General features: G+C 46.7%; 1 pseudogene; it reads right to left on the reverse strand.

Moving 5' to 3' along the window:
• Positions 1–7,951: 7,951 nt before the first annotated feature.
• On the reverse strand, positions 7,952–10,078 carry LOC147987742 (uncharacterized; annotated as a pseudogene).
• Positions 10,079–15,496: the final 5,418 nt, after the last annotated feature.

The raw sequence follows: 15,496 nt of genomic DNA on the forward strand, positions 1-15,496 counted from the left end.
AAGTGTTGATGGTGAATAAAACCACTAAGTTCAAGAAAGGCAAGGGTAAAAAGAACTTCAAGAAGGACGACAAGGGAGTTGCCGCGCCCGGTAAGCAAGCTGCCGGGAAGAAGTCAAAGAATGGACCCAAGCCTGAGACTGAGTGTTTTTATTGCAAGGGAAGTGGTCACTGGAAGCGGAACTGCCCCAAATACTTAGCGGACAAGAAGGCCGGCAACACTAAAGGTATATGTGACATACATGATGTGTACCTTACCAGTACTCGTAGTAGCTCCTGGTATTTGATACCGGTGCGGTTGCTCACATTTGTAACTCAAAGCAAGAGCTGCGGAATAAGCGGAGACTGGCGAAGGACGAGGTGACGATGCGCGTCGGGAATGGTTCCAAGGTCGATGTGATCGCCGTCGGCATGCTGCCTCTACATTTACCTACGGGATTAGTTTTAAACCTCAATAATTTTTATTTAGTGTCAGCTTTAAGCATGAAAATTGTATCAGGATCTCGTTTAATTAGAGATGGCTACACATTTAAATCCGAGAATAATGGTTGTTCTATTTATATGAGAGATATGTTTTATGGTCATGCCCTGCTGGTGAATGGTTTATTCTTAATGAATCTCGAGCGTAATGTTACACATATTCATAGTGTGAATACCAAAAGATGTAAGGTTGATAATGATAGTCCCACATACTTGTGGCACTGCCGCCTTGGTCACATAGGTGTCAAACGCATGAAAAAGCTCCATGCAGATGGACTTTTGGAGTCTCTTGATTACGAATCATTTGACACGTGCGAACCATGCCTCATGGGTAAAATGACCAAGACTCCGTTCTCAGGAATAATGGAGCGAGCAACCAACTTATTGGAAATCATACATACTGATGTGTGCGGTCCAATGAGTGTTGAGGCTCGCGGTGGCTATCGTTATGTTCTCATCCTCACTAATGACTTGAGTAGATATGGGTATGTCTACTTAATGAAACACAAGTCTCAAACCTTTGAAAAGTTCAAGGAATTTCAGAGTGAGGTTGAGAATAAACGTGATAGGAAAATCAAGTTCTTGCGATCAGATCATGGGGGAGAATACTTGAGTCACGAATTTGGCACGCACTTAAGGAAATGTGGAATAGTTTCACAACTCACGCCACCTGGAACACGTCAGCGTAATGGTGTGTCCGAACGTCGTAATCGCACTCTATTGGATATGGTGCGATCTACGATGTCTCTTACCGATTTACCGTTGTCATTTTGGGGCTATGCTTTAGAGACTGCCGCATTCACTTTAAATAGGGCTCCATCGAAATCCGTTGAGACGACACCGTATGAATTATGGTTTGGGAAGAAACCTAAGCTGTCGTTTCTAAAAGTTTGGGGATGCGATGCTTATGACAAGAAACTTCAACCTGAAAAGCTCGAACCCAAATCGGAAAAATGCGTCTTCATAGGATACCCTAAAGAAACTATTGGGTATACCTTCTACCTCAGATCCGAAGGCAAGATCTTTGTTGCCAAGAATGGATCCTTTCTAGAGAAAGAGTTTCTCTCGAAAGAAGTAAGTGGGAGGAAAGTAGAACTTGATGAAGTATTACCTCTTGAACCGGAAAGTGGCGCAACTTAGGAAAATGTTCCTGAGGTGCCTGCACCGACTAGAGAGGAAGTTAATGATGATGATCATGAAACTTCAGATCAAGTTGCTACTGAACTTCGTAGGTCCACAAGGACACGTTCCGCACCAGAGTGGTACGGCAACTCTGTCTTGGAAATCATGTTGTTAGACAATGGTGAACCTTCGAACTATGAAGAAGCGATGGCGGGCCCATATTCCGACAAATGGCTGGAAGCCATGAAATCGGAGATAGGATCCATGTATGAAAACGAAGTATGGACTTTGACTGACTTGCCCGATGATCGGCGAGCCATAGAAAATAAATGGACCTTTAAGAAGAAGACAGACACAGATGGTAATGTAACCATCTATAAAGCTCGGCTTGTCGCTAAGGGTTATCGACAAGTTCAAGGGGTTGACTACGATGAGACTTTCTCACCCATAGCGCAGCTGAAGTCCGTCCGAATCATGTTAGCAATTGCCGCATTCTATGATTATGAGATATGGCAAATGGATGTCAAAACGGCATTCCTTAATGGTTTCCTTAAGGAAGAATTGTATATGATGCAGCCGGAAGGTTTTGTCGATCCTAAGAATGCTGACAAGGTGTGCAAGCTCCAACGCTCGATCTATGGGCTGGTGCAAGCATCTCGGAGTTGGAACATTCGTTTTGATGAGATGATCAAAGCGTTTGGGTTTACGCAGACTTATGGAGAAGCCTGCATTTACAAGAAAGTGAGTGGGAGCTCTGTAGCATTTCTCATATTGTATGTGGATGACATACTGTTGATGGGAACTGATATAGAATTCTTGGAAAGTATAAAGGCCTACTTGAACAAGTGTTTTTCAATGAAGGATCTTGGAGAAGCTGCTTACATATTAGGCATCAAGATCTATAGAGATAGATCGAGACGCCTCATTGGTCTTTCATAGAGTGTGTACCTTGACAAGATATTGAAGAAGTTCAATATGGATTAGTCAAGGAAGGGGTTCTTGCCTGTATTGCAAGGTACGAGATTGAGCACGGCTCAATGCCCGACCACGGCAGAAGATAGAGAAAAGATGAGTGTCGTCCCCTATGCCTCGGCCATAGGGTCTATCATGTAAGCTATCTGTGTACCAGACCTGATGTAAACCTTGACGTAAGTTTCGTAGGAAGGTACCAAAGTAATCCCGGCATGGAACACTAGACAGCGGTCAAGAATATCCTAAAGTACCTGAAGAGGACTAAGGATATGTTTCTCGTTTATGGAGGTGACGAAGAGCTCGTCGTAAAGGTTTACGTCGATGCTAGCTTTGACACAGATCTGGATGACTCTAAGTCACAAACCGAATACGTGTATATTTTGAATGGTGGGGCAGTAAGTTGGTGCAGTTGCAAGCAAAGCGTTGTGGCGGGATCTACATGTGAAGCGGAGTACATGGCAGCCTCGGAGGCAGCACAAGAAGCAATCTGGGTGAAGGAGTTCATTACCAACCTAGGAGTCATTCCCAATGCGTCGGGCCCGATGATTCTCTTCTGTGACAACACTGGATCTATTGCCCTTGCCAAGGAGCCCAGGTTTCACAGGAAGACCAGGCATATCAAGCGTCGCTTCAACTCCATTCGTGAAAGTGTTCAAAATGGAGACATAGATATTTGTAAAGTACATACGGACCCGAATGTGGCAGATCCGTTGACTAAACCTCTCCCTAGAGCAAAACATGATCAACACCAGAACTCTATGGGTGTTCGATTCATCACAATATAACTAGATTATTGACTCTAGTGCAAGTGGGAGACTGTTGGAAATATGCCCTAGAGGCAATAATAAAATGGTTATTATTATATTTCCTTGTTCATGATAATTTTCTATTTTTCATGCTATAATTGTGTTATCCAGAAATCGTAATACATGTGTGAATACATAGACCACAACACGTCCCTAGTGAGCCTCTAGTTGACTAGCTCGTTGATCAAAAGATGGTCATGGTTTCCTGACTATGGACATTAGATGTCATTGATAATGGGATCACATCATTAGGAGAATGATGTGATGGACAAGACCCAATCCTAAGCATAGCTCAAAGATCGTGTAGTTCGTTTGCTAGAGCTTTTCCGAATGTCAAGTATCATTTCCTTAGACCATGAGATTGTGCAACTCCCGGATACCGTAGGAGTGCTTTGGGTGTGCAAAACGTCACAACGTAACTGGGTGACTATAAAGGTGCACTACGGGTATCTCCGAAAGTGTCTGTTGGGTTGGCACGAATCGAGACTGGGATTTGTCACTCCGTATGACGGAGAGGTATCTCTGGGCCCACTCGGTAATGCATCATCATAATGAGCTCAATGTGACCAAGTGGTTGATCACGGGATCATGCATTACGGTACGAGTAAAGTGACTTGCCGGTAACGATATTGAACAAGGTATTGGGATACCGACGATCGGGTCTCGGGCAAGTAACGTTCCGATTGACAAAGGGAATTGTATACGGGATTGATTGAATCCTCGACACCGTGGTTCATCCGATGAGATCATCGAGGAGCATGTGGGAGCCAAAATGGGTATCCAGATCCCGCTGTTGGTTATTAACCGGAGAGTCGTCTCGGTCATGTCTGCGTGTCTCCCGAACCCGTAGGGTCTACACACTTAAGGTTCGGTGACGCTAGGGTTGTTGAGATATTAGTATACGGTAACCCGAAAGTTGTTCGGAGTCCCGGATGAGATCCCGGACGTTACGAGGAGTTCCGGAATGGTCCGGAGGTGAAGATTTATATATAGTAAGTCAAGTTTCGGCCATCGGGAAAGTTTCGGAGGTAATCGGTATTGTACCGGGACCACCGGAAGGGTCCCGGGGGTCCACCGGGTGGGGCCACCTATCTCGGAGGGGCCCATGGGCTGAAGTGGGAGGGGAACCAGCCCCTAGTGGGCTGGTGCGCCCCCCTTGGGCCTCCCCCTGCGCCTAGGGTTGGAAACCCTAGGGGTGGGGGGCGCCCCACTTGGCTTGGGGGCAAGCCACCCCCCTTGGCCGCCCCCCCTTGGAGATCCCATCTCCTAGGGCCGGCGCCCCCCTAGGGGTCCTATATATAGTGGGGGGGGAGGGCAGCCGCACCGTAGCCCCTGGCGCCTCCCTCTCCCTCCTGTGACACCTCTCCCTCTCGCTAAGCTTGGCGAAGCCTTGACGAGATCGCCGTTGCTTCCACCACCACGCCGTCGTGCTGCTGGATCTCCATCAACCTCTCCCTCCCCCTTGCTGGATCAAGTTGGAGGAGACGTCTTCCCAACCGTACGTGTGTTGAACGCGGAGGTGCCGTCCATTTGGCGCTAGGTCATCGGTGATTTGGATCACGACGAGTACGACTCCATCAACCCCGTTCTCTTGAACGCTTCCGCTCGCGATCTACAAGGGTATGTAGATGCACTCCCCTCTCCCTCGTTGCTAGATGACTCCATAGATTGATCTTGGTGATGCGTAGAAAATTTTAAAAAAATTCTTCTACGTTCCCCACCAGTATCACCCAGCCAAGTATCCTCCCAGAAACGTGTATCATTGCCATCACCGACAATAAACTTTGTTCTATTAAAGAAGGCTGTCTTAACTCTCATAAGCCCCTTCCAAAACGACGAATCAGTTGGTCTCACCGTCACCTGTGACAAAGTTTTGGAATGCAGATACTTGTTACGGAGAATCTGCGCCCAAGTTGCGTCAGTCTGAACTGATAGCTTATACAGCCACTTACTAAGCAGGCATCTGTTCTTGACCTCAAGATTCTTGATACCCAAACCCCCTCGGTCCTTTGGTCGACAAATAACATCCCACTTGGCGAGTCTATACTTTCTCTTAAGTTCATCACTCTGCCAAAAAAATCTTGATCGATAGAAGTCCAGCCTTTTCCTAACCCCAACTGGAACCTCAAGGAAAGAAAGTAGGAACATCGGCATACTCGTGAGCACCGAATTAATAAGAATTAATCGGCCTCCATATGACAAAAGTTTGCCCTTCCAGCAACTAAGTTTCTTTTCAAACCGATCTTCGATGCATTTCCACTCTCTGTTCGTTAGCTTATGATGGTGAATGGGTATACCTAGGTAAGTAAAAGGTAAAGCCCCTAATTCACATCCAAACAATTGCCTATAAGCCTCTTGTTCCTCCTTGGCTCTACCAAAGCAGAACAACTCACTTTTATGAAAGTTAATCTTTAACCAAGTCAATTGTTCATATAAGCATAACACCGGCTTCATATTTCTCGCTTTTGCCAGGTCATGCTCCATAAAGATGATTGTATCATCAGCGTACTGCAGAATGGACACACCCCCATCAACTAGGTTGGGCACCAAGCCATCCACCTGACCGGCCTCCTTTGCCCTACCTATGAGAATTGCCGACATGTCAACCACAATGTTGAACAAAATAGGGGACATCGGATCTCCTTGCCTTAGGCCTTTGTGTGTCTGGAAATAATGCCCTATATAATCATTTACTTTAATTCCAACACTCCCTTTTTGCGTAAAGAATTCTACCTGGTGTCGCCAAGCCTCATCAAAACCCTTCATACGCAAGGCCTGTTGAAGGAATGGCCATTTGACTTTGTCGTACGCTTTTTTGAAATCCACTTTGAAAACAACCCCATCTAGCTTTTTCGTGTGGATTTCATGGAGCATTTCATGAAGGACCACTACCCCCTCAAGGATATTCCTGTCCGGCATGAAAGCAGTTTGGGTAGGCTGCACAACAGCATGCGCGATCTGTGTGAGCCTATTGGTCCCGACCTTGGTGAAAATTTTGAAACTAACATTAAGGAGACAGATTGGCCTGAATTGCTCAATTCTCACAACCTCTGTTTTCTTAGGAAGAAGGGTGATCGTTCCAAAATTGAGCTGAAAAAGATGAATTTGTCCAGCAAACAGATCATTGCACAAAGGCAACAAATCCCCTTTAATGATATGCCATCATTTCTTATAAAACTCCGATGGAAATCCATCGGGGCCCGGCGCCTTGTTATTTTTGATTTGCGAAATGGCCTCCAGCACCTCTTTCTCAGAGAAAGGAGCCACAAGAATATCATTCTCCACCGATGTGAGTTGAGGAACATCTTCAACCCTGGACTCATCCAGAGACACACAGTTCTCTTCTGGAGGGCCAAACAGCTGCTTATAGTACTCTGTAATGTACAATTTTAGGTTTTCCTGTCCTACAATTGTACCCTCATCTTGCTCAAGCTGAAAGATCATCTTCTTTCGGTGCTTACCATTAGCGATCATGTGAAAGAATTGAGTGTTCGCGTCCCCCTGGACTACTCGCCGGACCTTGGCCCGCAACGCCCACTTCATCTCTTCTTCCCTAAGAAGTTCTTTCAGCCTCAATTCCGCATCAAGCTTGGCATGAAGCTCCGCGGTCGGCAGCATCGTGGTTCCTGTTTTTACATCCAGGGACTGAATAAGGGAAAGGATCCTTTCCTTTTCGACCTTATAAATCCCACTAAGATGCTTAGCCCACCCACGCAGGAAACTCCTCAAATGCCTAATCTTATTATGCCAGCGCTGAAGCGCAGTCTTCCCTCCTGAATCCTTAGCCCACTCTCTGGCCACGAGATCAAGGAAGCCTTCTCGTTCAAACCAAGCCATCTCAAAGGAGAACACATTTTTGTTCCCCAGGTGGGTGGCCTCACCAGAGTCCACAAATAACGGTGTGTGGTCAGAAATACCACGGGACAAGGCCTGGACTGTTACTAAAGGGAACTTCTGTTCCCAATCGACACTGGCCAACACTCGATCCAACTTCTCATACGTCGGATTTGGCAGCGTGTTAGCCCAGGTGAATTTTCTACCCGAGAGCTCAATTTCTCTCAGGTCCAAGCTTTCAATGATAGTATTGAACATGAACGACCATCTGCCGTCAAAATTATCATTGTTCTTATCCTCACGCCTTCTAATTATATTGAAATCACCCCCCACCAGGATAGGCAACTGCTCGGAACCGCAAATCCGAACGAGATCAGCCAAGAACTCGGGCTTGAGTTTGGGCTGCGCAGCACCATATACCGCAACCAGAGCCCAATTAAACCCATATTCCTTCGACCACACCCGAAACTTGACTACAAAGTCACCCATAACCACACTGCGAACCTCAAGCGCTTCGCACCTAAGCCGAGTAAGATTCCACCCCATCTCCCTCTCGGCGGCAAGCAATGCCAATCAAAATCTATACCCCCCGACAAAGTATTTAGAAATTGAGGTGCAAAGTTATCTCTACTCATCTCCGATAGAGCGATAAAATCTAAACGATGCTCGACAGACGCCTCAGCAAGAAACCTTCTTTTAGCCAAGTCCTTTAGACCTCTGCTATTCCAAAAGATTCCTTTCATAGTTCATCATGGAATTTTTTTGCCATACGAACCCTAGCACTCCTACGCACTGCGGACGCCGGGTACACCTTCCGTTTCCAATTGCGCTTGGGGACACTTTGACTCTGCAACTGGTCCTCACAACCAGTCTCAGAGGGGCTAACCAAAACTATCTCAGTAGAATCATCCTCTACATCCGCCTCAGTAATAGGTGGCATCAGATCCACACAAAAATTGTCGAGCACCCTGACCCGAGCGCATCAACCTCAGAATCACTCATTGGTTTAACAGCCGCAATATTACGAATCATCTCTAAGGCCCGCTCAGCCTCTAGATCCAGAAGATCATTAACAGAATTAGAGATTTCACTGTCATTACTACCGAGCGAAACTCCTAATTGATTTGCATTTTCAACAATCTCATCATTTGAAAAATGCAGAATGGAATTAGAAAGTATTAACTGACATACCAGTAGTGATCTCCACATCACGAAGCTTGGCTGCCCTCATAGCGCACCGCTGCTGAATGTCGTCCACATCCGGCTGTGCCTGGAGACGGCCACTCACCCGGCGCCCCTCAGACATCGGATCCTGAATCCTTCCAAATGCATTGACCTCCTCCCGAGAGATCGCAGTCGGGGTCCGGCCTCCTGCCTCACCCCAACCAGCTGGCCGATCCATCTGCACGGGCTCACCCACAACCTCGCCAGAGAGTGGGAAGGCACTCACCAAGATCTCAGACTCCTGGCGCGCCCCGCAGGACGGGGCCAGCAGGAAGGGTGGTGGAAGCAGTACAAGGGCCGCCTGCCCTCGCTCCCCACCCAGCACCGAAGAAGCCACCCCCACAGGCGCCGTAGGAGGAGAAAGCTTCGAGGCCACCTGCCCCGAGCCCTCTCCCAAAGGCAGAGCCGCCACCAACCGAAATGTAGACGCAACGGGAGAGGAGGTATCCGAGGCCCCCTGCCCCAGACCCCCTCCCAACGAAGAAAAGGACACGTGAGCCACCTGCCCTGAATCCCCTTCCTCAGCAGTAGGAGAGCAACCCGAGGCCGCCTGCCCCAGGGCTCCACCCGACAAGCCAAGCACGACAAGTTGCGTCACCTCCTGAGGAGGTACCGTGTACTGAGCACAAGAGGGAGTGGCCACCTGCCGACTCACCTCCTCCTCCCCCCAGAATGAGATCGATGAAACCCCAAGATCCCCAGGAATGGTATCCACAGCACCCTCAAACCCCAAAGCAGGCAACTCGAGCTCAAAAGCCTCCTCGGACTCGACCCGATCACTCCACAGCCTTGGGGGTGCAGAAGAGGGCTCGAAAGACCCAAATCTCAGAGTCGTCGAAGGCACCGAGGAGGGTGGGGCTGCTCCATCCCCGGTCGTCGCGGTCTCGGACCCCGGCCCCTCGGACAGCTGTCTTCCAGAGTCCTCGACCGTCGGCTCCTGTGCTCCCGCGTTGCCATCACCCTCGTGCATATCCACGTCAGACTCATGAGTCGGTGCAACCAGAAGGCTCTCATCCTCAAACTCAATAACCAGATCATAAATCCTGCCTCGATAAGCCCACTTAACCACTTCCGACACATACTCAATGTTCAAAATACTAACCAGAACCCGAGCAATCCCGTGAGCTCTGGTGAACTCCATGTCCACACGCTCAGGCTTCCCCACTAAAATGCCCATGCTGGCCACAACCCGAGCATCCTGCAGCGGCTTGGATGGAGCCCCGGAAAATCGCAATCACGCCTGAGTAAGCGGCTTGCCTTGAGGCTCAACATGCTTCCACTCCTGAAACTCAAGGGTGCCATCCGTTCCCGGCACCTTACACATCCCGAAACTCAACAACCTCTGCAGATCCTCCACGGAAGGAAACTCAACTCTGAACATCTTATCAGCGAGACTGACAAGGTCCCACTAGAAATCCCCAGGGGACAACTCTCGGAGCCTCTGCACGATCTGTGTCTCAGACACCTCCCCTCTGGTGACCTTGACAATCCCCGTGGTCATACTCGTGGACTCATCAGAAACCTCTCGCTCATTCGGAGATTCGAAAAAAGTTAGCTCAACACAGTAAACTCCATACATCATGAGTGACGGTGCCTGGTCTTTGGCAGCGACGAACTTGCGCCATTGCCTCGTCGAGGGCATTATCTACTACTTGTTGTTGTACTGGTCTTCATTGACTGATCTCGGCAACCAGGATGAAAATCCTTGTCTAGGCCATCTTTGGTCGGACATGATGACGATGGCACAAGGGCGTTTGTTCCTTCTTGGAGGCATTGCCGCGGAAAAAGTCGACTTAGTCGTAGGTGTTTCTTTCATATCCTGTAATGGTTCAGGCATTGATTTGCCTGTATTCTGCTTAATATCTAATAAAAATGGTTGTATGCATCACTCGATGTAGATACGGGGGCAATCCTCCTTTTCGAAAAAAAGAGCTACTCTAGATTTAGTGCCGTTTACATGGCAATAGACACTAATACAGCTTGTCATTTTATGATTTCACTTCCGTTTCGGTAGACCCCCCTAACACATCAACAGTTGCGATTACCTCATACCTCTTCATAATAAAGGGCATGATGGTCGTTTTCTGAAAGTATGTCGTCCGTATTAATATTTTCGGTACGCGGTCTGTGTACAAACGAGCACGCCGTTACTATCACGAACAACTGGGCCGGCCCACTTGCCATTCAAAGCAAGACATAAAAATCCTGGAAAAAAAGGTCAAGTTCGCTCGTTACCTCGTCCTCCAGAATACAGTCTGCCACTCCAGTACACTGCCCATTGGTGTTTAAATAGCACAAAGTATATAAGAACACACTAGGCCGGTGCTCAAAACCAATCCATCGACCCATCAATCCCTCAAGAAATAGTTCGTTTTATTTGCACTCGATCTAGCGACCTCTGCGATAATAAAGCTTGTAAAAAAACATGGGCGACCAGCTAGACAGTACAAGTATTTTTTGGTTAGATGAAGGGCAATAGCCTTTATGACTTCAAATTTCTATAAGTATATAAATTATTAATTGTAGGCTTCCTGCCATTGTGGAGATATTTTCTAAAATGCCAAAACGCCTCATTCACTTGAGGCATGTGAGGAAACACCTTTGTTGTTTCTAGCCGTTTCATCAAAATGCCTAAAAATATATTAAGGCTAATAAAAAGAACACCTCAAAATACTTTTTATGCACGCAGCCTGCCGTAGAAGACAACTTGATCCAGTCGGACGTTTTTCTCTAACAACATAGGGCCATCTTAGATTTTGACACAGGGACCTCAATTTTGATATATCAGTCCAGGGCCACACGAACCCTCCAGCTCCAAGGAGGAAAAACATTCATCAATTTGAAAAAAAAATCACAAATTTGACAAAGAAGCTCGCAAAATTGAAAAAAGTTCATTGATTTAAAAACAAGTTCACTAATTTGAGAAAAAAACACAAATTAAATACTTTATTCACAGGAGGCCGCATGACTGGGCCGATTCACTGTCATGCACGGAAACAGAAAAATAGAATAATAGTTTGAAGTACCTATTTAAATTATGATTTTAAATATTTTTTTCAAACATGACATGGATGCCTACCATGGGCATGCCACCTGGCATAAGTTGAGGTCATTTAATGAATGTCCAAAAAGACACCATGTTCAATGGAGGGTGTTAGCACAGAAGGCTCCATCTGAGAGCATGTTGTTTCCTGACATCCTTGAAATGGTCTATTTTTTCCATGGTCTTGTATGACCAATTCAAGGCACCATATCAATTTGTTTTCGTTTTTGATAAATTTTGTATTTTTTGGAGATTTCTTGGTAAAATAAACGGACAAATGGCCGGACGTGTCACAACTTGCATATTATGTCAAAAATCGTTCAAATCTGACGCGGATGCCTACCATGGGCATGTCCACCTGTTTGCAAGATTTGTTGTTATTTCAAGTGTCCAAAAATAGATCATATTCAACCAAGGGTGTTCACGTAGGCCTAAAGCCAAGAAGGCTCCATTGAGAGCACGTATCTTTTGACATCCTTGAAATGGCACATTTTTTTTCTGTGGCCATGTGCAACCAATTCAAGGCACAATGCCAAGCTGTTTTGGTTTTCAAATCTTTTTGCATTTTCTAAAGCTTTCTCTGTCGAAAAAGACCGATAAATGGCTGAACGTGTCTCAACTTGCATAGGGTGTCGAAAATCTTTCAAACTTGACATGGATGCCTACCATGGACATGCCCATATGCTTACAAAAGTTGGGGTGATTTGAAGGATGTCCAAACATAGACCATGATATCAATGGAGGGTGTTCAGGTGAGAGTACATTGTTTCCGACATCCTTGAAGTGATCTTAATTTTTTTTCATGACCTTGTATGACCAATTCAAGGCAACATGCCAAGTTGTTTTGTTTCTTGACAAATTTTGCATTTTCCAGAGTTCTCTCAGTCAAAAAAGGCCGACAAATGGGCGGACGTGTTGCAACATGCATACGGTGTCAAAAATCATTCAAACTTGGTATGGATAACTAACATGGTCATGCCTGTTGGAAATATGCCCTAGAGGCAATAATAAAAGTATTATTATTATATTTCTTTGATCATGATAATTGTCTTTATTCATGCTATAACTGTATTATCCGGAAATCGTAATACACGTGTGAATACATAGACCATAATATGTCCCTAGTAAGCCTCTAGTTGACTAGCTCGTTGATCAACAGATAGTCATGGTTTCCTGGCTATGGACATTGGATGTCATTGATAACGGGATCACATCATTAGGAGAATGATGTGATGGACAAGACCTAATCCTAAGCATAGCACAAGATCTGTAGTTCGTTTGCTAGAGCTTTTCCAATGTCAAGTATTTTTTCCTTTGACCATGAGATCGTGTAACTCCCGGATACCGTAAGAGTGCTTTGGGTGTATCAAACGTCACAACGTAACTGGGTAACTATAAAGGTGCACTACAGGTATTTCCGAAAGTGTCTGTTGGGTTGACACGGATCGAGACTGGGATTTGTCACTCCATATAACGGAGAGGTATCACTGGGCCCACTCGGTAATGCATCATCATTATGAGCTCAAGGTGACCAAGTGGTTGATCACGGGATCATGCATTACGGTACGAGTAAAGTGACTTGCCGGTAATGAGACTGAACAAGGTATTGGGATACCAACGATCGAGTCTCGGGCAAGTAACATACCGATTGACAAAGGGAATTGTATACGGGGTTGATTAAATCCTCGACATCGTGGTTCATCCGATGAGATCATCGTGGAGCATGTGGCAGACAACATGGGTATCCAGATCCCGCTGTTGGTTATTGACCGGAGAGTCGTCCCGGTCATGTCTGCATGTCTCCCGAACCCGTAGGGTCTACACACTTAAGGTTCGGTGACGCTAGGGTTGTGAAGATATGTATATGCAGTAACCCGAATGTTGTTCGGAGTCCCGGATGAGATCCCGGACGTCACAAGGAGTTCCAGAATGGTCCGGAGGTAAAGAATTATATATAGGAAGTGCTGTTTCGGCCATCGGGACAAGTTTCGGGGTTATCGGTATTGTACCGGGACCACCGGAGGGGTCCCGGGGGTCCACCGGGTGGGGCCACCTGTCCCGGGGGGCCACATGGGCTGTTGGGGGTGCGCCTTGGCCTGCATGGGCCAAGGGCACCAGCCCCAAAAGCCCATGCGCCTAGGTTTCCACAAAAGGGAAGAGTCCCAATGGTGGAAGGCACCTCTAGGTGCCTTGGGGGGGAGGGAAACCTCCCCTTGGCTGCCGCACCTAGGAGATTGGATCTCCTAGGCTGGCGCACCCCCCCCCTTGGCCCTCCTATATATAGTGGGGGAGAGGAGGGACTTGACACACCAGCCCCTGGCGCCTCCCTCTCTCCCCGTTACGTCTCCCTCTCGTAGTATAGGCGAAGCCCTGCTACTGTCACGCCCTGCATCCACCACCACGCCGTCGTGCTGCTGGATCTTCATCAACCTCTCCTTCCCCCTTGCTGGATCAAGAAGGAGGAGACGTCTCCCGTCCCGTACGTGTGTTGAACGCGGAGGCACCGTCCGTTCGGTGCTAGGATCTCCGGTGATTTGATTCACGTCGTGTTCGACTACATCATCCCCGTTCTTTGAACGCTTCCGCTCGCGATCTACAAAGGTATGTAGATGCATCCGATCACTCGTTGCTAGATGAACTCCTAGATGGATCTTGGTGAAACGAGTAGGAAATTTTTTGTTTTCTGCAACGTTCCCCAACAGTGGCATCATGAGCTAGGTGTATGCGTAGTTCTCTTGCACGAGTAGAACACAATTTGTTGTGGGCGTTGATGTTGTCAACTTTCTTGCCGCTACTAGTCTTATCTTGCTTCAACGAAATTGTGGGATGAAGCGGCCCGGACCAACCTTACACGTATGCTTACGTGAGACCGGTTCCACCGACAATCATGCACAAGTTGCATAAGGTGGCTGGCGGGTGTCTGTCTCTCCTACTTTAGTTGGAGCTGATTCGATGAACAGGGTCCTTATGAAGGGTAAATAGAAGTTGACAAATCACGTTGTGGCTTTCACGTAGGTAAGAAAACGTTCTTGTTAGAACCCTACTTCAGCCACGTAAAACCTGCAACAACAATTAGAGGACGTCTAACTTGTTTTTGCAGCAAGTGCTTTGTGATATGATATGGCCAAAGTTATGATGAATGATGAATGATCTATATGTGATGTATGAGATGTTCATGCTATTGTACAAGGAATCACAACTTACATGTCGATGAGTATGACGGTGACAGGATGATCATGGAGCCCCAAGATGGAGATCAAAGGAGCCATGTGATATTGGCCATATCATGTCACTATTATTATTTGATTGCATGTGATGTTTATCATGTTTTGCATCTTGTTTACTTAGAACGACGGTAGTAAATAAGATGATCCCTTACAACAATTTCAAGAAGTGTTCTCCCCTAACTGTGCACCGTTGCTACAGTTCGTCGTTTCGAAGCACCACGTGTTAATCGGGTGTGATAGATCCTTACGTTCACATACAACGGGTGTAAGACAGTTTTACACATGCAAAAACACTTAGGGTTAACTTGACGAGCCTAGCATGTACAGACATGGCCTCGGAACACAGAGACCGAAAGGTCGAACACGAGTCGTATGGAAGATACGATCAACATAAAGATGTTCACCGACGATGACTAGTCCGTCTCACGTGTTAATCGGACACGGCCTAGTCGACTCGGATCGTGTAACACTTAGATGACTAGAGGGATGTCTAATCTGAGTGGGAGTTCATTAATAATTTGATTAGATGAACTTAATTATCATGAACTTAGTCTAAAATCTTTACAATATGTCTTGTAGATCAAATGGCCAACGTTGTATTCAATTTTCAACGCGTTCCTAGAGAAAACCAAGCTGAAAGACGATGGCAGCAACTATACGGACTGGGTCCGGAACCTGAGGATCATCCTCATAGCTGCCAAGAAAGATTATGTCCTACAAGCACCGCTAGGTGATCCACCCGTCCCACAGAACCAAGACGCTATGAACGCTTGGCAGACACGTACTGATG

The sequence above is a fragment of the Triticum urartu genome, chromosome 2A, assembly GCF_056163025.1.
Source record: "Triticum urartu cultivar PI428250 chromosome 2A, HENAU_Tu73, whole genome shotgun sequence".
Taxonomy (NCBI): domain Eukaryota; kingdom Viridiplantae; phylum Streptophyta; class Magnoliopsida; order Poales; family Poaceae; genus Triticum; species Triticum urartu.